The sequence below is a fragment of the Pleurodeles waltl genome, chromosome 3_2, assembly GCF_031143425.1.
Source record: "Pleurodeles waltl isolate 20211129_DDA chromosome 3_2, aPleWal1.hap1.20221129, whole genome shotgun sequence".
In the NCBI taxonomy this organism is placed as follows: Eukaryota; Metazoa; Chordata; class Amphibia; order Caudata; family Salamandridae; genus Pleurodeles; species Pleurodeles waltl.
This window is the reverse complement of record NC_090441.1, coordinates 98,870,891-98,895,240: the sequence shown is the minus strand read 5'-3', so window position 1 is coordinate 98,895,240 and position 24,350 is coordinate 98,870,891. Positions and strand designations below refer to the sequence as shown.

Sequence of the window (24,350 nt, the reverse complement as noted above, 5' to 3'; positions counted from 1 at the left end):
GAGGAAGATCATGAGCACCACGCCATCCTTAAGCATGGGTAACTGGACAGATACTTTGGGAGCCACAAGGAGCAGACACATTACTCCAATATTGGAACTTTCATAGGTTCACATTCTTGAATACTTCCCAGTCGTCGAGATGGGAGTCCCCGGTGTAATACATAAGATACGCTTAAATGTATATCTACATTACATGCATTAGGCCTTTAGGTTAGTAACATATCACAGTCATTTTGTAAAAAAACACCCAAACTCAAAAGCTCAACCAATCAGGCTCCACCACCCTATAGAAGCCTCCTGTGAGGAACTGCCTTCCCTCAGATTTTCCAACGCACATCGTGCAGAGGAGTCTCCTTTGAGCTCTGCTCAGATTTTCTCTCAGAAACATATTCACTGATACCAGGGAAGGCCTATAAGGGCTAAAGTCTTATGACACCATGGGGACCCCTCACTCAGCACATGCACACTGCCTCAAAGCTTGTGTGTGCTGGTGGGGAGAAAAATACTAAGTCGACATGGTACTCCCCTCAGAGTGCCATGCCAACCTCACACTGCCTATGGCATAGGTAAGTAACCCCTCTAGCAGGCCTTAAAGTCCTAAGGCAGGGTGCACTATACCACAGGTGAGGGCATATGTGCATGAGCACTATGCCCCTACAGTGTCTAACTAAGCAAAACCTTAGACATTGTAAGTGCAGGGTAGCCATAAAGAGTATATGGTCTGAGAGTTTGTAAAACACGAACTCCACAGTTCCATAATGGCTACAATGAAATCTGGGAAGTTTGGTATCAAACTTCTCAGCACAATAAATGCACACTTTATTGTAAAATGCACCCAGACGGCATCTTAGAGATGCCCCCTGAATACCAGTCCAACTCCTAGTGATAGGCTGACCAGTTTCTGCCAGCCTGCCACAACCAGATGAGTTTCTGGCCACATGGGGAGAGTGCCTTTGTCACTCTGTGGCCAGAAACAAAGCCTGTACTGGGTGGAGGTGCATCTCACCTTCCCCTGCAGGAACTGTAACACCTGGCGGTGAGCCTCAAAGGCTCATGCCTTTTGTTACAGCACCCCAGGGCATCCCATCTAGTGGAGATGCCCGCCCCTCCGGCCACTGCCCCCACTTTTGGTGGCAAGGCAGGAGAGGATAATGAGAAAAACAAGGAGGAGTCACCCACCAGTCAGGACAGCCCCTAAGGTGTCCTGAGTTCAGGTGACCCCTGCCTTTAGAAATCCTCCATCTTGAGTTTGGAGGATTCCCCCAATAGGATTAGGGATGTGCCCCCTCCCCTCAGGGAGGAGGCATAAAGAGGGTGTAGCCATTGGCTACTGCCCTCCTGACCTAAACACATCCCTAAATTTAGTATTTAGGGGTGACCCAGAACCCAGGAAATCTGATTCCTGCAACCAACAACAAAAAGGACTGCTGACCTGAAAACCCTGCAGAGACGACGGAGACGACAACTGACTTAGCCCCAGCCCTACCGGCCTGTCTCCAGACTCAAAGAACCTGCACAGCGACGCATCCGACAGGGACCAGCGACTTCTGAGGACTCAGAGGACTGCCCTGAACACGAAGGACCAAGAAACTCCAGAGAACAGCGGCACTGTTCACCAACAGTAACATCTTTGCAACAAAGAAGCAACTTTTAAAGAACTCACTCTTCCTGCCGGAAGTGTGAGACTTCACACACTGCACCCGACGCCCCCGGCTCGAACTTCAGAGAAACAGAATTGCAAAGAGAACTCCCAGGCGACTGCGACCTTGTGAGTAACCTGAGATGACCCCCCTGCACCCACACAGTGACGCCTGCAGAGAGGATCCAGAGGCTCCCCCTTACCGCGACTGCCTGGTAACAAGGAACCCAACGCCTGGACCAAGCACTGCTCCCGCAGCCCCAGGACCGAGAGGAACCAAACTCAAGTGCCGGAGTGACCATCAGCCTGCACTCTGCCTAGCCCAGTCGGTGCAAGGCCCGAGAAGAAGCCCACCCTGTGCCCTGCCTGCATCGCCTAAGTGACCCCCCTGGGTCACTCCATTGCTTTCTAGAGCAAACCAGACGCCAACTTTGCACACCGCACCTGGCCGCCCCTGTGCCGCTGTGGGTGTGTTTTGTGTGCCTGTTTGTTCCACCCCCCCCCCCCAGTGCTCTACAAAACCCCCCTGGTTTGCTCCCTTAGGACGCGGGTACTTACCAGAACCGGAACCAGAGCGGAGGTGGTTTCTGACAGAGGTACCAACTTCATGTCAGCTTACCTAAAGCACATGAGTGTGGGGTGACTTATAAATTCACCACACCATACCATCCACAAACCAACGGTCTTGTGGAGAGATTTAACAAGACATTGAAGGGCATGATCATGGGGCTCCCTGAAAAACTCAAAAGGAGATGGGATGTCCTCTAGCCATGCCTGCTTTTCACCTACAGAGAGGTGCCACAGAAGGGAGTAGGGGTTTCCCCCTGTGAGCTTCTGTTTGGCCATCCTGTTAGGGGACCACTGGCACTTGTAAAAGAAGGCTGGGAGAGGCCTCTCCATGAGCCTAAAGAAGATGTGGTGGACTATGTACTAGGCCTACGTTCAAGGATGGCAGAGTACATGAAAAAGGCAAGCAAAAACCTTGAGGCCAGCCACAACTCCAGAAGTTGTGGTATGGCCAAAAGACTGCTATGGTTGAGTTTCAGCCAGGACAGAAAGTCTGGGTTCTGGAGCCTGTGGCTCCTAGGGCACTTCAGGACAGATGGAGTGGCCCTTACCCAGTACTTGAGAAAAAGAGCCAGGTTACCTACCAGGTGGACCTAGGCACTAGCAGGACCCCCAAGAGGGTAATCCATGCGAACCGCCTCAAACTCTTTCATGATAGGGCAGATGTAAACATGTTAATGGTTACAGATGAAGACCAGGAAGCTGAGAGTGAACCTCTCCCTGATCTCCTCTCCACCGACCCTAAAGATGGCTCAGTAGATTGAGTGATCTATTCAGACACCCTCTCTGGCCAACAGCAGGCTGACTGCAGGCAAGTCCAGCCAGTTTGCTGTGCTTGTCTTTGATCCCTGGTCAGACACACCTGTGTACCCATGATGTGGACACAGGAGACAGTCTGCCTGTCAAGAATAAAATATTCAGACAATCTGACCAATTTAAGGAAAGCATCCAAATGGAAGCCCACAAGATGCTGAAGTTGGGAGTGATTGAGCACTCTGACAATCCCTCGACTAGCCCAGTGGTCTTGGTCCCCAAACCTTACACAAAAGATGGCAAGAAAGAGATGAGGTTTTGAGTGGGCTACAGAGGCCTCAACTCTGTCATCAAGACAGATGCTCACCCCATCCCAAGGGCAGATAAGCTCATAGATAAATTAGGTGCTGCCAAATACTTAAGTACCCTTGACTTGACAGCAGAGTAGTGGCAAATAAATATGGCACCTGGAGCAAAAGAGAAACCAGCATTCTCTACCCCTGATGGGCACTGCCAGTTTACTGTAATGCCCTTTGGCTTGAAGAATGCCCCTGCCACCTTCCAAAGGTTGGTGAATCAAGTCCTTTCTGGCTTGGAGTCCTTTAGTGCAGCTTATCTTGATGATATTGTGGTCTTTAGCTCCAACTGGCAGGATCACCTGGTCAACCTGAAGAAGGTTTTGCAGGCCCTGCAAGCAGCAGACCTCTCTATCAAGGCATCTAAATGTCAGATAGGGCAGAGTACTGTGGTTTACTTGGTTCACCTTGTTGGTGGAGGCCAAGTTCAGCCACTCCAACCCAAGATCCAGACTATTCTGGACTGGGTAGCTCCAAAACCCCAGACTCAAGTCAGGGCATTCCTTGGCTTGACTGGGTACTATAGGAGGTTTGTGAAGGGATATGGATCAATTTGGACACCCCTCACAAAACTGACCTCCAAGAAAATACCCAAGAAATTTAACTGGACCGTCGACTGTCAAAAGACCTTTGACACCCTGAAGCAAGCTATGTGTACAGCACCAGTTTTGAAAGCTCCAGATTATTCTAAGCAGTTCATTGTGCAGGCAGATGCCTCCGAGCATGGGGTAGGAGCAGTCCTATCTCAAACAAATGATGATGGCCTTGACCAGCCTGTTGCTTTTATTAGCAGGAGGTTACTCGCCAGGGAGCAGCGTTGGAGTGCCATTGAGGGGGAGGCCTCTGCTGTGGTTTGGTCCCTGAAGAAGTTGAGACCATACCTCTTTGGGACTCACTTCCTAGTTCAAACTGACCACAGACCTCTCAAATGGCTGATGCAAATGAAAGGAGAAACCCCTAAACTGTTGAGGTGGTCCATATCCCTACAGGGAATGGACTTTGTAGTGGAACACAGACCTGGGACTGCCCATGCCAATGCTGATGGCCTTTCCAGGTTCCTCTACTTAGAAAATGAAGACTCTCTTGGGACAGGTTAGTCTCATCCTCTTTTGTTTGGAGGGCGGGGTGTTGTGTAAGGAAATGCCTCCTTGGCATGGTTACCGCCTGACTTTTGGCATTTTGTTGATGCCAGTTATGACAAAGTGTGCTGGGGCCCTGCTAACCAGGTCCAAGTACCAGTGTTGTTTCCCTGAACTGTACCTTTGTTCCCACAATTGGCACAGCCCTGGCACACAGATATGTCCCTTGGAACCAGTACCTCTGGTACCAAGGGTTCTAATGCCATGGAAGGTCTCTAAGGGCTGCAACATGTCTTATGCCACCCTGGGAACCCCTCACTCAGCACATGCACACTGCCTCACAGCTTGTGTGTGCTGGTGGGGAGAAAAAGACTAAGTCGACAAGGCACTCCCCTCAGTGCCATGCCCTCAACCCACTGCCTGTGGCATAGGTAAGTCATCCCTCTAGCAGGACTTACAGCCCTAAGGCAGGGTGCACTATACCACAGGTGAGGGCATATGTGCACTATGCTCCTACAGTGTCCAAGTCAATTCTTAGACATTGTAAGTGCAGGGTAACCATAAAGAGTATGTGGTCTGGAAGTTTGTCAAACATTAACTCCACAGTTCCATAATGGCTACACTCAAATCTGGGAAGTTTGGTATCAAACTTCTCAGCACAATAAATGCACACTGATGCCAGTGTGGGATTTATTGTAAAATGCACCCAGACGGCATCTTAGAGATGCCCCCTGAATACCAGTCCGACTCCTAGTGGTAGGCTGACCAGTTTCTGCCAGCCTGCCACAACCAGACGAGTTTCTGGCCACATGGGGAGAGTGCGTTTGTCACTCTGTGGCCAGGAACAAAGCCTGTAATGGGTGGAGGTGCTTCTCACATCCCCCTGCAGGAACTATAACACCTGGCGGTGAGACTCAAAGGCTCATGCCTTTTGTTACAGCACCTCAGGGCATCCCAGCTAGTGGAGATGCCCGCCCCTCCGGCCACTGCTCACTTTTGGCAGCAAGGCAGGAGAGGATAATGAGAAAAACAAGGAGGAGTCACCCAACAGTCAGGACAGCCCCTAAGGTGTCCTGAGTTGAGGTGACCCCTGCCGTTAGAAATCCTCCATCTTGAGTTTGGAGGATTTACCCAACAGGATTAGGGATGTGCCCCCCTCCCCTCAGGGAGGAGGCTCAAAGAGGGTGTAGCCACCCTCCAGGATAGTAGCCATTGGCTACTGCCCTCATGACCTAAACACACCCCTACATTTAGTATTTAGGGGTGAACCAGAACCCAGGAAATCGGATTCCTGCAACCTACAAGAATGAAGACTGCTGACCTGAAAGCCCTGCAGAGACGACGGAGACGACAACTGACTTGGTCCCAGCCCTACCGGCCTGTCTCTAGACTCAAAGAACCTGCACAGCGACGCTTCCGACAGGGACGAGCGACCTCTGAGGACTCAGAGGACTGCCCTGAACCCGCAGGACCAAGAAACTCCAGAGAACAGCAGCACTGTTCACCAACAGCAACATCTTTGCAACAAAGAAGCAACTTTTAAAGCACTCACTCTTCCTGCCGGAAGTGTGAGACTTCACACACTGCACCAGACGCCCCCGGCTCAAGCTTCAGAGAACCAAGACTGCAGAGAGGACTCCCAGGCGAATGCGACATCGTGAGTAAACTGAGAAGGCCCCCCTTAACCCCCACAGCGACACCTGCAAAGAGGATCCAGAGGCTCCCCCTGACCGAAAATGCCTGGTAACAAGGAACCCGACGCCTGGACTAAGCACTGCCCCCGCAGCACCCAGGACCGAGAGGAACCAAACTCCAGTGCAGGAGTGACCATCAGGCGGCCCTTTGCCTAGTCGAAGTTGGTGGTTGGCCCGAGAAGCCCCCCTGTGCCCTGCCTGCATCGCCTAAGTGATCCCCGGGTCACTCCATTGCTTTGTATAGCAAACCTGATGCCAACTTTGCACACTGCACACTGCACCCGGCCGCCCCTGTGCCGCTGAGGGTGTGTTTTGTGTGTCTGTGGCTCCCCCATTCACACCCCGGCTCCCAGTGCTCTACAAAACCCCCCTGGTCTGCTCCCCTAAGGACGCGGGTACTTACCCGCCAGCAGACCGGAACCGTAGCACCCCTGTTCTCCATAGGCGCCTATGCGTTTTGGGCCCTCCTTTGACCTCTGCACCTGACCGGCCCTGTGTTGCTGGTGTGGTGAATTTAGGGTTGCCTTGAACCCCCAACGGTGGGCTGTCTATGCCCAGGAGACTGACTGTGTAAGTGCTTTACTTACCTCAGAAACTTAACCATACTTACCTCCCCCAGGAACTGTTGATTTTTGCACTCTGTCCACTTTTAAAATAGCTTATTGGCATTTTTAACCTAAACTGTGTGTACTACTGCTTTAATTCAAAGTTCCTTACTTACCTGTGTGGAGTACCTTGCATTTTATGTATTTACTTCAAATCTTGAATCTTGTGGTTCTAAAATAAATTAAGAAAATATATTTTTCCATATAAAACCTATTGGCCTGGAGTGAAGTCTGGGTGTGTGTTACTCATTTATTGCCTGTGTGTGCACAACAAACGCTTAACACTACCCTCTGATAAGCCTACTGCTCGACCACACTACCACAGAATAGAGCATTAGAATTATCTAATTGTGCCACTAGCAACCTCTAAGGGGAACCCTTGGACTCTGTGCACATTATCTCTCACTTTGAGATAGTATATACAGAGCCAACTTCCTACACATGTGAAATGCCAGGAATATTCTGACGGTGACTCATATTATGACCAACACTACTATGACCTGCTTCCTCAACAACAGCAGAAGGAAATGGTATGTCTGCCCTCCGGTCTGGTTTCTGACCTGCAAGCCATGCTAGCAGATTATAAGGAACGCTTCAGTCCACAGCCTACGGTCATTCCCAAGTCAGCGGTTTCAGCACCAAGTACTCCACAATCACTGCAAATCCACGCTTCGTCAGATGATGAAGCGGAAGAAGGGGAAGCACTTAGGACGCAGGATGAGTGGGATGACTATATATTGCCAACGCCTGCCTCTCCGGAGCCAACTTCTGTCGAGTCCCCTCCAGAAGTTATCGGTACATTCCATAATCTATTGGAGAAAGCTGCCACATGCTTTGAATTACAAATGCCCACAACCCAGCAAGATTGTTTCTTGTATGACTTTAAAGAACCTCATAGGAAAGTCATCAGAGCTATCCCAATAATAGACCATGTGTGGAATCAGGGTTGGAAAATAATGCGTAACCGTGCTGCTGTGCCAGCGGGCCTGCCTAAGCCAGATAAGAAGTACAAGGCAACAGATGACCCTCCTGCATACCTATCAGATCATCCGAAGCTGGATTCCGTAATTTCCCAGGCGGCACAAAGACGTTCTAGGAACCCTTCTGCACCTCTGACCGCGCATCTGGATAAGGAAGGTAGACGCCTTGGTAACACTGAGAAACGATTCTCCTCCATGTCTGTCATTGTGGTGCATGCAGCAAACTCCTTAGTGCTTCTTGGCAGGTACAATAGGCAACTATGGTCAGACATCACTCACTCCTTGGACGAGCTTCCAGACGCTAATAAAGCGGAAGCTAGAAAAATTCTTCTGGAAGGGCAGCGCTGGTCTTCAGAGATAATAGACTGCGTGCTAGATATTCCTGCAATGGGGTTTAGGCTTCTTGGTGGATCAGCAGTGTTACGGAGCCAGGGATGGCTTAAAGCCATTAACTTTCGACCCCAAGTCCAAACGAAAATTCTGGACCTTCCTCATGATGGGGAAGCCCTTTTCGCCAAACATGTTGACGACGCCCTCCAGACAATCAAAGCAGACACGGATACTGCCAAATCGATGGGCCCCCTACAAAATAATAGAATACCCTTTCGAGGTGGCAGAGGACAATCTTCCTTTCGTGGAAGATACCAGCAATACAGGTACCCAGCTTATTCCTATAACTTCCAACCTACCAGACCCCGATATCACCAAAGACAACCACCTGCAGCGGCTTATAGCAGGCCTCCTCACAAAGGAAAGTCTGGGAGGAAAGCCAAAGAACCCTCCCGCAGGCAATGACAACCTCCAACTGCCAGCTGCCTCTCCTTCCTCACTAAAACACCTCCTTCATCGTTGGAGTCAAATAACGAACGACAAGTAGGTCCTAGACATAATAAATTTCGGTCACATTCTAGAATTTATACGTATGCCCCTGTGGACACCTCCCTCCCAAGTACGTCAAAGACCTCTCCATTTTCTCAACCTAGAAACAGAGCTAATGTTAAGCAAAGGAGCAATAGACTTTGTACCCCATTCCCAAAAAGGAAAAGGTTCCTATTCTTGCTTCTTCCTAATCAGAAAAAAATCTCATCTATGGAGACCCATACTGATACTAAGGGAGCTGAACAAGTATCTGAAAAAACTGTCATTACGCATGGTAACATTAAAAGACATCTTGCAGCTTCTGAACAGAACGGATTACATGATTACATGACCTGCAAGACGCCTACTTCCACATACACATCCACTGAAAACATCCACCGAAAACACAAGAAGTTCCTAAGATTTATGGTTTTCAATTCAAGGTGCTCCCTGTCAGGCTCAGGTCCGCTCCCCGGATTTTTACGAAGTGTCTAGCTCCTGTTGCAGCATATATGAGACACGAGCGACATCAAGTTTTCCCATACCTGGACGGCTAGTAAGTAAAGGCTTCCGACATCCAGTCAGTATGCAGGTCTCTCAAGGCGACCTTACGCCTTTTCAAACAATTGGGCCTCACTCTCAACCAGGAAAAGTCCCAGCTTTAGCCATCCACAAGCATGGTCTTCCTGGGCGCCATACTGGACACAGTCCAAACCAAGGCTTATCCAACTGTGGACAGACAGCACAAGCTAGTCAAGCTAGAGAGACTAATTCAATGAAAAAAGTATTTCAGTTCGATGCTACAAATCATTGCTGTGGATGATGTCATCTTGCATAAATTTTATTCCCCACTGTCGCCTTTGTATGAGTCTGCTCCAAGAGGAGCTCGACAAGCAATGGAAGCAGACACAAGGCTCCTTCAAGGACACAATACATGTAACCCCGTGTATGGCAGTCTCCCTCGATTGATGGATAACACCGAGAACATTTCCAGAGGCCTATGCTTCTTAACCCAGGTCCCTCCGCTAATGACAGATGCATCAATGGTAGGATGGGGTGCATGTCTGCAGGATCTTCAAGTAAGTGGCAAGTGGTCCCCCTGTCACACCACTCTTCACATCAACCTCCTCGAGCTCAGAGCAGTGTATCTGGCATTGCAGGCTTTCCTTCCAAGAATCTAAGTCTCTGTAGTGCTTGTCAGAACGGACAGTATGACCCTCCCATGCACTACATAAACAAGCAACGAAGGACTCAGTTGCGTCTACAATCCAAAGAAGCACAGACCATTTGGAGCTGGTGCATTCGACACTCAGTGCACATAAAAGCTGTGTATCTCCCAGGAGTGCACAACACCTCTGCGGATTCACTGAGCAGGCTAGACATCTTCCCACGAATGGGATTTGAACCAGGAAACGCTGGACAAAATATTCCTCAGGTGGGGAAAACCAAATCTGGACCGGTTTGCAACGTCTCAGAATGCAAAATGCAGATTTTATGCCAGTTGGCATCACCAACTAGGATTGTGGGGGAAATGCCCTTTCGATAGCATGGTCAGGGATTTATGCTTACGCTTTTCCTCTGATTCCTCTCCTCCCACCAGTGATCAGCAAAATCAAATCGGAACCCTGTCAAATACTCCTAACTACTCCAACCTGGCTGTGTCAACCTTGGTACATGGAACTACTGCTGCTGCTATCGTTGTGTCCACCCATCAGGATAACACAGATTCCAGGAGTTGCTAACCATCAATCAAGACCAGGTGAGACACCCGTATCCCAGGTCTATCAACTTATTTGTATGGCTCCTGAATTCAATGAGCTCAGCCAATTAGACATTTCTAACCACTGTAAGGACATCCTGGCTGAAGCGCGTGCAGATAGCACAAGTAAGACATCCCAATTAAAGTGGAATCGCTTCTGCTTGTGGTGTGTCTCCAAGAACATACACCATCTTTCTTCCACTCCGGAACAAATCTTACTTTACCTACTTCATCTAGCATGCTCAGATCTTGCCCATGCGTCCATCAAGGTTCACTTGGCAGCCATTTCTAGATACAGGAGAATATCTAACGAACCATCCCTCTGGTCTCATAGACTTCTAAAGCAATTTATGAAGGTTCTTTTTCGGTATTTTCCTCCAGTTAAGGCCCCTCCTCCACTTGGCAACTTAATACAGTCTTGGGCCAGCTCACGAAAGAACCATTTGAGCACATCCATAAAGCAGACTTAAGATACCTCACATGGAAAGCAGCGCTCCTCTTATCGGCAAAATACAAGCATTTACAATCCAAGAGCCTTTTCTACAGTTCAGAGGGGATAGAGTTATCCTATGTACCAACTCTAAATTTATACCCAAAATACCATTGGACTTTCATATTAATGAGCCAATAGTACTGAAGTACTTCTTTCCACAACCGCAAACTGGAGCAGAAAGATCTCTCCATTCACTTGACTTGAATAGATGTCTCAAATTCTACTTACACAGAACAAAATCAGGAAATCGAACCAGCTCTTCACAGCCTTCAGTGTACCCCGAAGAGGACATCCAGTTACTAAGCAGACCATTTCCAAGTGGATGTCGAGCACAATAGCCTTTTGCCATCATAAGGCTGATTGACCTTTGGGCACGAGAGTGCGTGCACATTGTACTAGAGCAGTTTCCACCTCTTGTTCATTGTTCTCGGGCGTGTCCCTACCAGACATCTGCCGAGCGGTAACATGGAGAACGGCACATGCTTTCACAAGGCACTATTGCTTAGATGCTGAAACGCTCCAGGATGCAGTCCTTAGGCATTTGAACCAGTGAAGGTGAGCCATTTCTCTATTCCCACCATCTGCTCCTACTGTTTAGTATCACGTTTTCTGTATAATAATGGGTTTGCTTGCCTATATATGTATATGTAAATATATATACAGAGATATGTATATATATATCCTTCTATATCAGACTGTAACCGGGCGTCCCCGGCAGCCGCGGCTCGTCATGACGCATCGGATCAGGCCGATGCGTCATGTCCGCGTCTCCCCGTTGCCGGGGCGACGCGATACGAACGAGGCAGGGGGAAGGCCGTTGCCCGGGAAACCGGATGGGTTTCCCGGCGCGGCATAAACAAAAGGGAGGACGGCACCGGAAGAGAAAAAGAGGGGCAGGAGAGGAGAGCTGAGGAGAAGAGACCGGAGGAGGAGCAGGAGAGGAGAGCCCAGGAGAAGGAGCAGGAGAGGAGAGCCCAGGAGGAGGAGCAGGAGAGGAGAGCCCAGGAGACGGAGCAGGAGAGGAGAGCCCAGGAGAGGAGACCGGAGGAGCAGGAGAGGAGAGCCCAGGAGAAGGAGCAGGAGAGGAGAGCCCAGGAGAAGGAGCAGGAGAGGAGAGCCCAGGAGAGGAGACCGGAGGAGCAGGAGAGGAGAGCCCAGGAGACAGAGACCAAAAAAAAGACGGCAGGAGAAGAGACCGCAGCAAAGGAACGCCACAACGCCAGCCACGACCCAGGAGGGTCGTGGCTCACCAAGGTACGGTCCTTGTGGACCAAAACAAAGGCCATATCAGACTAGGGGGGGGGAGGGAATATAGAGGAGGAAAGGGAGGGAACCGAAAGGGGCACGATAACGAGCACATATGGGCACCCCACAAAATCTATAATTAGAGAGTGAGAGCACTTATTCCCTAACTCCTCACAGACACCCCCTCCTTATCGTTCCTACCCATACCCAGACAAGACTACAGGGAAAGAGTGAAATAACCTTTTGGTTAAACCCCATACTTACCCGGGTGTTGTTTTCCTTTTGTTTTCCGGTATCCGGGAATACACCTGAGGGGATCCGCCAAAAGTCTCCCGGGAAAAGAAACATTGAGACCAAATCAACACTACAGGAACTGAACAACAACAACGAAAAACCCTAAGGAAACCCCGCCCGCTTGATTATATACTTCAAGTTTTGTCTTTATTCCACCTTAATCTTAGAATAAATCCCAACATAAACTAAAACGCCTATCTCGTCGTCATTTGTATATTGTTCGATCTGTCACAGTGGTGTCAGAAGTGGGATCAGACTCTAGATCCTCCTCGACAATCGAACAGTATACACAATGAGTGACGCCCCCTCGCTGGAGGACATGATAAAACAGTTGGCCGAAGGCCAACAACACCTACAACTGGTGTGGGAGGCCCACCAGAGGGAGGCTAAGGAGGACCGTGAAGCCTTACAGTCGGCTTTGAAAAGTCAGGCAACCATACTGGCCAATAATCAACTGGTCCACGAGACGGCCATGAAGAAACTAACGGAGACAATTGCTACCACTAAGGTACACCCCAATGTCCCAAGTTCTGTATTGCAAAAATATCAAGAAGGGGATGATCCCGAATCCTTTTTTACTAATTTTGAAAGGGTGGCCTCAACCGCACAATGGCCGGAAGATAGATGGGGCCAGTATGTTGCCCCTCTGCTTACAGGAATCCTACAAGCCGCATATCAAGCAGCGAACCCCGGGGGAACAACCCCATATTCCGAAATAAAGACCAGTATATTAGAGCGGGTGGGGCATGACACGGAATATTATAGAATCAAATTCAGGAAAGTCAAATGGGGACCGAACGAGGATCCCCGAACCTTCTACTATCGGGTAAACGATTTGGCTTTAAAATGGTTGGGGCCGTCAGGGAATAGCCGGGAAGACGTAATCCAGATAATTGTCCTCGAACAATATTTAGATGCCTTGCCTACGGCTACAAAACACTGGATCCGTCAACATCCCAAGGTGAATACGGAGATGGCAATTGACTTAGCATGTGCATACCATCGTTCGGTGGATGTACGAAATATGCCAACCCGCCCCATCATAAAACCGGGGCTCCCCAACCCAAAAAGCACTCCCAGAGTCCTTCCCGAAGAACCCGTACCTCGCAGAACCTACGAGCATCCACCAGTACCGGGCCCTCAGTGTTATAACTGTGGGGAATGGGGACACATTGCCCGTATGTGTCCCAGAAAACAAGACAATAGTGAACCCATGGAGGTTGGAGTTACCCGACGACGGGTGCTGTGTACAGGCCGGGGCAACCCCAAATTTAAACAGTCCTTAAACGTCATTGGTCGAATGGTTTGCGCCCTTATAGATTCCGGATGCAGTCAATCCGTGATAAGGAAGGATCTCCTAGCCCTAGCAGACCGGGAAGTCGAACTTTGGGTGACTATTTGCTGCATTCATGGGGATAAGGAGAGATACCCCTTACAGGCCCTGACAGTAGAGTGGAGGAACTACAGGGACAGCCTTCCTATGGGTATAATCTCAGATCTGATAGAGGAATGTATTATTGGGACGGATTACGAACATTTTCAGGAGATCCTGGACCACGTTCGACAACCAACCCTGACCCAGGACTGGTGGAAGGGTGCCCCTTTTTCTGACAGCGACCTAGAGCCCCCCTCTACCCGTAGGAAACTGTCACGTAGGGAGAAACGTGTTGAAAAAGCATACCACCGAGAGAAAGAGACACATAGCACACCCTCAGGTCTGATTGCCGAGACACATGAGGTGCCTGTCGGGTTTCCCCAAAGACAAAGAGAAGATCCTTCTCTCGCTCAAGCTTGGAAGTCGGCCAAATCAGAAGAAACCGAAGAGGTGGGTCCCTACTTCTTAATTAGAAAAAACCTCTTATATCGCATAACCACTAATCGCTCCGGGGACCGTAAGCAACAGTTGTTAGTGCCCGAACACTATAGAGAACATGTTTTAACCTTAGCCCACTGTCAACCCGGAGGAGGTCATTTCGGAAGGGAAAAAACAGAGGAGTATCTCCTCCGGCGGTTTTATTGGCCGGGGGTTTTTGCCCACATACGGAAATTTTGCTCCCAATGTTCCAGGTGCCAACTTACCGAACCCGGTAGACCTAGAAAAGCGCCTCTCATGCCATTACCCATCATAGACGTTCCATTTAGTAGGATGGGAATGGACTTGATAGGTCCCATAGTACCCTCCACGAAAGGGCACACATATCCTAGTCAAGGTGGATTACGCCACCCGATACCCAGAGGCCATTCCTTTAAAAAGTATGACAACCAAAACAGTAGCGCAAGCAATGATTAATGTATTTTCTCGAGTAGGATTTCCACATGAAATACTCACTGATCAGGGAACTCCTTTCATGTCTACACTCATGAAGCAGGTGTGCAAAACGTTAGGCATTTCCCAAATTCGCACCTCGGTGTACCATCCACAGACCGATGGACTGGTAGAACGGTACAACCGTACCATAAAAACCCTGCTAAGGAAAGTAGTAGAGGAGTCAGGTAAAGACTGGGATCAAAAGTTGCCCTTAGTATTGTATGCTATACGTACCCATGAACAGGCATCTACCGGACACAGTCCTTTTGAACTCGTGTTCGGAAGACAGCCCCGATCCCTGCTGGACATGGCCATAGAAGCTTGGGAAGAGGAGGCGGAGGAAGGGGGGAAACCCTTGTTAGAATATGCCCACGACTTACGGTCTCAGTTACAAGGGTTATGGAACACAGTCCGAGTAAATATGGAACATGCCCAACAGAACCAAAAACAATATTACGATCGAGGGAGTAAATTAAGAGTTCTACTACCAGGAGATCAGGTACTTATAATGCGCCCCACGTCTGAACACAAATTGGTTGCAAAATGGCAGGGTCCACATAAAGTACTACGAGCCGTTTCCCCGGTCACTTACCTAATTGAAATCTCGACCACGCCGCAGAAAACCCAGATCTATCACATAAATCTATTAAAAAAATGGGAAGAACCGGAGGGCTCTAACTCGACCGAAGCCGTGGGCCGGTTCCTATGTCCCAATGGGAGGGTTCAAATTGAATTTTGCCCGACCGAGACCACTATTGGGGAGAATCTACCCACAGTGAACGCCTCATTAACAAAATTAGAGAGGGAACAGGTATTCAGTCTACTGGAACATTTCAGATCGTTTTTTTCCATAGTGCCAGGCAAAACCTCTTTGATTGCCCATAAAATACGGACTGCACCAGGTACAATTGTCCGGTTACGACCATATCGTATACCAGAGGCCAGGAAACAGATTATGGAGGACGAGGTCCAAAAGATGCTAGAATTAGGAGTAATAGAGCCTTCTACTAGTCCCTGGTGCTCCCCAGTTGTCCTGGTACCAAAACCTGATGGTACTATTAGGTTCTGCATCGACTTCAGGAAACTCAACGAACATTCCATGTTCGATACTTATCCGATACCCAGGGTGGATGATGTATTAGAAAAACTAGGAAAAGCAAAGTACATGTCCACCCTAGATTTAACTAAAGGATATTGGCAGATTCCACTAGCCGCAGAAGATAAAGAGAAAACGGCCTTTGCCACGCAGTCGGGTCTGTACCACTTCACAGTGTTGCCGTTCGGACTGCATGGAGCCCCAGCAACATTTCAACGGTTAATGGACAGCCTCCTAAACCCCTTTCGACATTTTTCAGCTGCTTACTTAGACGACGTAGTTATTTTCAGTGAAACATGGAATGATCATCTACTGCACTTGCAACAGATATTCCATACTCTGAGACAGGCAGGGTTAACTGCCAATCCAAAAAAATGCGTTATCGGACAGCCTGACATATTATACTTGGGATACAAAATCAGTCAAGGGAACCTCCAGCCACAATCTAAAAAGGTAGAAGCTATTCTCAATGCCCCTAGCCCTGCAACGAAGAAAGATTTGCGTTCCTTCCTAGGGTTGGTCGGCTACTATCGAAGATTCATTCCCAATTATTCCACCCTAGCCGCCCCCCTTACAGATCTTCTGGCTAAATCTCGTCCTAATCAATTAGCCCCTTTTTCGGACCAACAGGAGACTAGTTTTGAACAGCTAAAAGCCTTTCTGACTAGGGAGCCCATCCTACGGTGCCCAGATTTCTCGAAACCGTTCCACCTCTATACAGACGCCTCTGATGTCGGGCTAGGAGGGGTACTGACCCAGCCCGATGGGGACGGTAGGGATCACCCGATAGTGTATATTAGCAGGAAACTGTTTCCTCGGGAACGCCATTACCCCACGATTGAAAAGGAATGTTTGGCCATCAAATGGGCTGTAGACACCTTGCAGTATTACCTTTTGGGTCGCCCTTTTATTCTCTATACAGATCATGCTCCCCTCACTTGGTTGTCGGCTCATAAGGATACAAATTCACGGATCTTGAGGTGGTTCCTTGAACTCCAACCCTTTTCGTTTCAGGTCCGTCACATCCCTGGTCCCCAACAGGCCCCGGCTGATTATCTCTCCAGATACCCAGACTCTACCTCGGTCCTCGATCAGGACCGTTCTTGGGAAGGGGTGTGTAACCGGGCGTCCCCGGCAGCCGCGGCTCGTCATGACGCATCGGATCAGGCGATGCGTCATGTCCGCGTCTCCCCGTTGCCGGGGCGACGCGATACGAACGAGGCAGGGGGAAGGCCGTTGCCCGGGAAACCGGATGGGTTTCCCGGCGCGGCATAAACAAAAGGGAGGACGGCACCGGAAGAGAAAAAGAGGGGCAGGAGAGGAGAGCCGAGGAGAAGAGACCGGAGGAGGAGCAGGAGAGGAGAGCCCAGGAGAAGGAGCAGGAGAGGAGAGCCCAGGAGGAGGAGCAGGAGAAGAGAGCCCAGGAGATGGAGCAGGAGAGGAGAGCCCAGGAGAGGAGACCGGAGGAGCAGGAGAGGAGAGACCAGGAGAAGGAGCAGGAGAGGAGAGCCCAGGAGAAGGAGCAGGAGAGGAGAGGCCAGGAGAGGAGACCGGAGGAGCAGGAGAGGAGAGCCCAGGAGACGGAGACCAAAAAAAAGACGGCAGGAGAAGAGACCGCAGCAGAGGAACGCCACAACCCCAGCCACGACCCAGGAGGGTCGTGGCTCACCAAGGTACGGTCCTTGTGGACCAAAACAAAGGCCATATCAGACTAGGGGGGGGGGAGGGAATATAGAGGAGGAAAGGGAGGGAACCGAAAGGGGCACGATAACGAGCACATATGGGCACCCCACAAAATCTATAATTAGAGAGTGAGAGCACTTATTCCCTAACTCCTCACAGACACCCCCTCCTTATCGTTCCTACCCATACCCAGACAAGACTACAGGGAAAGAGTGAAATAACCTTTTGGTTAAACCCCATACTTACGCGGGTGTTGTTTTCCTTTTGTTTTCCGGTATCCGGGAATCCACCTGAGGGGATCCGCCAGAAGTCTCCCGGGAAAAGAAACATTGAGACTAAATCAACACTACAGGAACTGAACAACAACACCGAAAACCCTAAGGAAACCCCGCCCGCTTGATTATATACTTCAAGTTTTGTCTTTATTCCACCTTAATCTTAGAATAAATCCCAACATAAACTAAAACGCCTATCTCGTCGTCATTTGTATATTGTTCGATCTGTCACACAGACATAGTTATCTAAATGCTGATGCTATGTCATATATGGTAGAATGTTGTTCTTACAACTACAGAATATGTGCTAGTCACTGCTTGCTATTCTTATTCAAGCATGTGGATCTGTTAAAGTTCAAATACTGGAGTAAGAAATAAGCAACTTAACTGTAACTGTAGTTCTCCAGTTTTGGAAGCTTTCATAGATTCACATGTGGCCCACCCACCTCCCCTGAGGAGCTCACCTTCTCTTTTATCAGTGTTTCTTAATAATACAGCACTTATGGTTGGAAAATATGAGGAAAGACAGTTCCTCACAGGAGGCTTCTAGAGGGTGGTGCAGCCTGATTGGTTGAGCTTTAGAGTTTGGATCTTTTTTACAAAATGACTGTGATATGTTACTAAGTTAAAGGCCTAATGCATGTAATGTAGATATACATTTAGGCATATCTTATGTATTACACTGGGGACTCCCATCTCGACGATGGCGAAGTATTCAAGCATGTGAATCAATGAAAGCTTCCAATACTGGAGAATGAAAATGTCACTTACCCAGTGTACATCTGTTCGTGGCATTAGTCGCTGCAGATTCACATGTTTCGCACAGTCCGCTGCCTGGTGTTGGGCTCGGAGTATTACAAGTTGTTTTTCTTCGAAGAAGTCTTTTTTGGTCACGGGACCGAAGGACTCCTCCCTCTTCGGCTCCATTGCGCATGGGCGTCGACTCCATCTTAGATTGTTTTCCCCGCAGAGGGTGAGGATGGAGTTGTTTGCTATAAATAGTGCCCATGCAATGGAGTGAATACGTATGTACATAAAAAGTTTATAATAATTATTTACAAATGTTTAAGATTTAAGATCTACTTCTAAACGGCTACAGGCTTCCCGGGGAGGCGGGAGGGGACATGTGAATCTGCAGCGACTAATGCCACGAACAGATGTACACTGGGTAAGTGACATTTTCAGTTCGATGGCATATGTCGCTGCAGGTACACATGTTTCGCATAGACTGTAAAGCAGTTACCTCCCCTAAAAGCAGTGGTTTAGCCTGTAGGAGTTGAAGTAGTTTGGAATAATGTTCTTAGTACAGCTTGGCCCACTGTAGCTTGTTGTGCATTTAGTACGTCTACACAGTAGTGTTTAGTAAATGTATGAGGCGTAGACCAGGTTGCAGCCTTACATATTTCGCTCATAGGAATGTTTCCTAGAAAGGCCATTGTAGCACCTTTCTTTCTGGTTGAGTGTGCCTTTGGTGTAATAGGCAATTCTCTTTTGGCTTTAAGATAGCATGTTTGAATACATCTGACTATCCATCTAGCAATGCCTTGTTTAGAGATTGGATTTCCTATGTGTGGTTTTTGAAAAGCTATGAACAGTTGTTTTGTTTTCCTGATTAGCTTTGTTCTGTCAATGTAGTACATTAGTGCTCTTTTGATGTCTAATGTATGTAGTGCCCTTTCAGCCACGGAATCTGGTTGTGGGAAGAACACTGGCAATTCTACTGTTTGATTTAAATGGAATGCTGAGATTACTTTTGGTAGAAATTTTGGATTTGTTCTTAGAACTATTTTATTTTTGTGTATTTGAATAAATGGTTCTTGTATGGTAAATGCCTGTATTTCACTTACTCTTCTGAGGGATGTGATTGCAATGAGAAATGCGACTTTGTAGGTTAGATATTGCATTTCACAGGAATACATGGGTTCGAAAGGTGGACCCATGAGTCTTGTTAAGACGATGTTAAGGTTCCATGAAGGAACTGGTGGTGTTCTTGGTGGTATAATTCTTTTTAGCCCTTCCATGAATGCTTTAATAACTGGTATTCTAAATAGAGACGATGAATGAGTAGTTTGTAGGTAAGCAGATATTGCTGCGAGGTGTATTTTTATAGATGAAAAAGCGAGATTCGCTTTTTGCAAATGTAGTAAGTATCCCACTATGTCCTTTGTAGAGGCATGCAATGGTTGGATTTGATTGGTATGGCAGTAGCAAACAAATCTTTTCCACTTAGATGCATAGCAGTGTCTAGTGGAAGCTTTTCTAGCTTGTTTTATGACCTCCATGCATTCTTGTGTGAGGTCTAAGTGTCCGAATTCTAGGATTTCAGGAGCCAAATTGCCAGATTCAATGATGCTGGGTTTGGATGCCTGATCTGTTGTTTGTGTTGTGTTAACAGATCTGGTCTGTTGGGTAGTTTGACATGCGGTACTAGTGAAAGGTCTAGTAGAGTTGTATACCAAGGTTGTCTTGCCCATGTGGGTGCTATCAGTATGAGTTTGAGTTGGTTTTGACTCAACTTGTTTACTAGATATGGAAGGAGAGGGAGAGGGGGAAAAGCGTATGCAAATATCCCTGACCAACTCATCCATAGAGCATTGCCTTGTGATTCGCGGTGTGGGTACCTGGATGCGAAGTTTTGGCATTTTGCGTTTTCTTTTGTTGCGAACAAATCTATCTGGGGTGTTCCCCAAATTTGAAAGTACTTGTTCAGAACTTGGGGGTGAATTTCCCATTCGTGGACTTGTTGGTGGTCTCGCGAAAGGTTGTCTGCTAGTTGGTTTTGGATCCCTGGAATAAATTGTGCTATTAGGCGAATGTTGTTGTGAATCGCCCACTGCCATATTTTTTGTGTTAGGAGACACAATTGTGTTGAGTGTGTTCCTCCTCGTTTGTTTAAATAATACATTGTTGTCATGTTGTCTGTTTTGACAAGAATGTATTTGTGTGTTATTATGGGTTGAAAGGCTTTTAACGCTAGAAATACTGCTAACAGTTCTAGGTAATTGATATGAAATTTTGTTTGGTGTACATCCCATTGTCCTTGAATGCTGTGGTGATTGAGGTGTGCTCCCCACCCTGTCATGGAAGCATCTGTTGTTATAACGTATTGAGGCACTGGGTCCTGAAATGTCCGCCCTTTGTTTAAATTGTTGCTGTTCCACCATAGAAGCGAGAGGTATGTTTGGCGGTCTACCAACACCAGATCTTGAAGTTGACCCTGTGCCTGTGACCATTGTGATGCTAGGCACTGTTGTAAGGGTCGCATGTGTAGTCTTGCGTTTGGGACAATGGCTATGCATGATGACATCATGCCTAGAAGTTTTAGCACAAATTTTGCTTGTATCTTTTGGTTTGGAAACATAGCACTTATTACCTTGTGGAATGCTTGCACTCTTTGTGGACTTGGAGTGGCAATTCCCTTTGATGTGTTGATGGTTGCTCCTAGATATTGTTGTGTCTGACACGGTTCGAGGTGTGATTTTGTATAGTTGATGGAGAAACCCAGTTTGTGAAGGGTTTGTATGACATATGTGGTGTCGTTTGTGCACTTTTTTACTGTGTTGGTCTTGATTAGCCAATCGACCAGGTAAGGAAACACATGTATCTGTTGTCTCCTGATATGTGCTGCTACTACTGCTAGACATTTTGTGAACACTCTTGGTGCAGTTGTTATTCCGAATGGCAACACTTTGAATTGGTAATGTATTCCTTTGAATACGAACCTTAGGTACTTTCTGTGAGAAGGGTGTATCGGTATATGAAAGTACGCATCTTTTAGGTCTAATGTGGTCATGCAATCTTGCTGTTTGAGCAGTGGAATGATGTCTTGTAGTGTGACCATGTGAAAGTGGTCCGATATGATGTAGGTATTTAGTGTCCTGAGATCTAATATTGGTCTTAATGTTTTGTCTTTTTTTGGAATTAGAAAGTACAGGGAGTAAACTCCTGTGTTTTTTTGTTGTACTGGTACTAACTCTATTGCATCCTTTTGCAGTAGTGCTTGAACTTCTAGTCCTAAAAGTTCTAAATGTTGTGGTGACATTTTGCGTGTTTTTGGAGGGATGTTTGGTGGGAATTTGTGGAATTCTATGCAATAGCCATGTTGGATTATTGTTAATACCCAATTGTCTGTTGTAATCTGCTGCCAAGATTGGTAGAATTGGCTTAGTCTTCCCCCCACTGGTGTTGAGTGAAGGGGTTGTGTGACTTGAAAGTCACTGTTTAGGTGGAGGGGTTTTTGGAGTCTGAAATCTTCCCCTACTCCTTGGGAATTGACCCCCTCTATATCCCCTGAAACCTCCCCTTTGGAATGAACCCTGATATGGTGTGGTTCTTGTTTGTTGGCTGGTGGTGTCTGTGGGTTGGCCACGAAACCCCCCCTCTAAATGGAGTTTTTCTAAAAGAGCCTCTGCTCTGCGGGGAGTAGAGTGCGCCCATGGCTTTGGCCGTGTCTGTGTCCTTTTTAAGTTTTTCAATGGCGGTGTCCACTTCAGGGCCAAAAAGTTGTTTCTCGTTGAAGGGCATATTAAGGACAGCCTGCTGGATTTCAGGTTTGAAGCCTGAAGTGCGGAGCCAAGCGTGTCTCCTTATGGTGACAGCAGTGTTGACTGTTCTCGCTGCAGTATCGGCTGCGTCCAGTGAAGAGTGGATTTGATTGTTTGAGATCGTTTGTCCCTCTTCAACTATTTGCTGCGCCCTTTTTTGGTATTCCTGGGGAAGATGGTCTACGAGAAGTTGCATCTCATCCCAGTGTGCGCGGTCATATCTGGCCAGCAGCGCTTGTGAATTTGCGATGCGCCACTGGTTGGCTGCCTGTGATGCTACTCTTTTTCCTGCCGCATCAAATTTTCTGCTTTCTTTGTCCGGAGGTGGGGCGTCGCCAGATGTATGGGAATTTGCTCTCTTGCGAGCTGCCCCTACTACTACGGAGTCAGGTGGTAACTGCGAAGTAATAAACACTGGGTCTGTGGGTGGTGGTTTGTATTTCTTATCCACCCTTGGGGTGATGGCTCTTGATTTTACGGGCTCTTCAAAAATCTGTTTTGCGTGCCGTAACATCCCTGGTAGCATTGGGAGACATTGATATTGGCTATGTGTAGCCGAGAGGGTGTTAAATAAAAAATCATCCTCTATAGGATCGGAATGCAGTTGGACATTGTGGAATTCTGCAGCCCTAGCCACCAGTTGCGAGTATGAGGTACTGTCCTCTGGCGGTGACGGCTTTGTGGGGTATGAATCGGGATCATTGTCCGGCACTGGGGTGTCATATAGGTCCCAAGCGTCTTGATCCTGATTATCTTGACTTATGGTAGTTTGCGCTGGTGAGTGCATTTGTGGCGGTGTTTGTGCCGGCGATGCCTGTTGTGGTGGAGAGGGCGGAGGCGTGACTTTTTTTAACCACTTTGGCTTGTGGTTGTGCGTCATCCTTGAGAAGTCCGATCCTTCTTTTCCTCATTATTGGGGGAAGGGTTGATATCTTCCCTGTGTCTTGCTGGATGTACAGTCTCTTTTGTGTGTAGTCTGATTCTACACTTTGGAGCTCTTGTCCAAATCTGTGCATCTGGCCACTTATTCCTTGTTCCTCTGTGTAGGATGAAGGTGTGGAACTTTTCGGCGCCGAGAGAGAATCTTTTTTCGGCTTAGGCACCGACAGAATTTTTGTGGCTTTCGGCAGTGTGTCTCGGTGCCGATGTTTTTCGGTGCCGGCATCTTGTTTTTGCCTCTCGGAGCCGCTATCTCGGCTCCGAGGTTGCTCCATGGCGGTCCCTCGACCGGAGTCGGGTGTCTTCGCTATGGGCGTGCCCTTTTTCGGCGCCTTCGACGGGTCGCCGGTTTTATGGGTCGAGCCATGGCCTGTTGGCAGTGGCGTCCCCTGGGCTTTTGTCTTCTCGATGGTTTTAATTTTCGACGTCTTACTCACTGTTTGTTGCTGTTGTTCGACGTCGGAGTCTCCGGATTCTGATTCCGGAACCGAGAATGTTTCCTCTTCGTCGTCGAAACGTTGTTTTGTTGGCGTGGACGCCATTTGTAGACGCCTGGCTCTTCGGTCCCGGAGTGTTTTTCTGGACCGGAAGGCTCGACAGGCCTCACAGGTATCCTCCTTGTGCTCGGGGGACAAGCACAAGTTACAGACCAAGTGCTGATCTGTATAAGGATACTTACTGTGACATTTTGGGCAGAAACGAAACGGGGTCCGTTCCATCGGCTTCGATGTCGCACGCGGTCGGGCCGACCAGGCCCCGATGGGGGAATCGAAGCTACCCCAAAGTCTTCCGATGATCGGTGTCGATGTACCTAACTATCCCGATACCGAACGGAACAATACCGACGCTTTCTTCCGAGATTCGGACTAACTTTCCAAACCGAAACACGGAGCGAAAAGGAATACGTCCGAACCCGACAGCGGAAAAAAACAATCTAAGATGGAGTCGACGCCCATGCGCAATGGAGCCGAAGAGGGAGGAGTCCTTCGGTCCCGTGACCAAAAAAGACTTCTTCGAAGAAAAACAACTTGTAATACTCCGAGCCCAACACCAGGCAGCGGACTGTGCGAAACATGTGTATCTGCAGCGACATATGCCATCGAACCTACAGTTACAGGTACGTAACTTTTTTCTTAGTACTCCTCAGACATCAGTTACCAAACTGATTTACTTTCCTTACTAA

General features: G+C 48.2%; 1 protein-coding gene across 2 annotated transcripts in view; it reads right to left on the bottom strand.

Moving 5' to 3' along the window:
• Window positions 1–24,350, bottom strand: part of GTF2I (general transcription factor IIi) — a 1,115,084-nt gene that overhangs the window by 734,921 nt on the left and 355,813 nt on the right. The gene's annotated exons all lie outside the window — the stretch shown is intronic.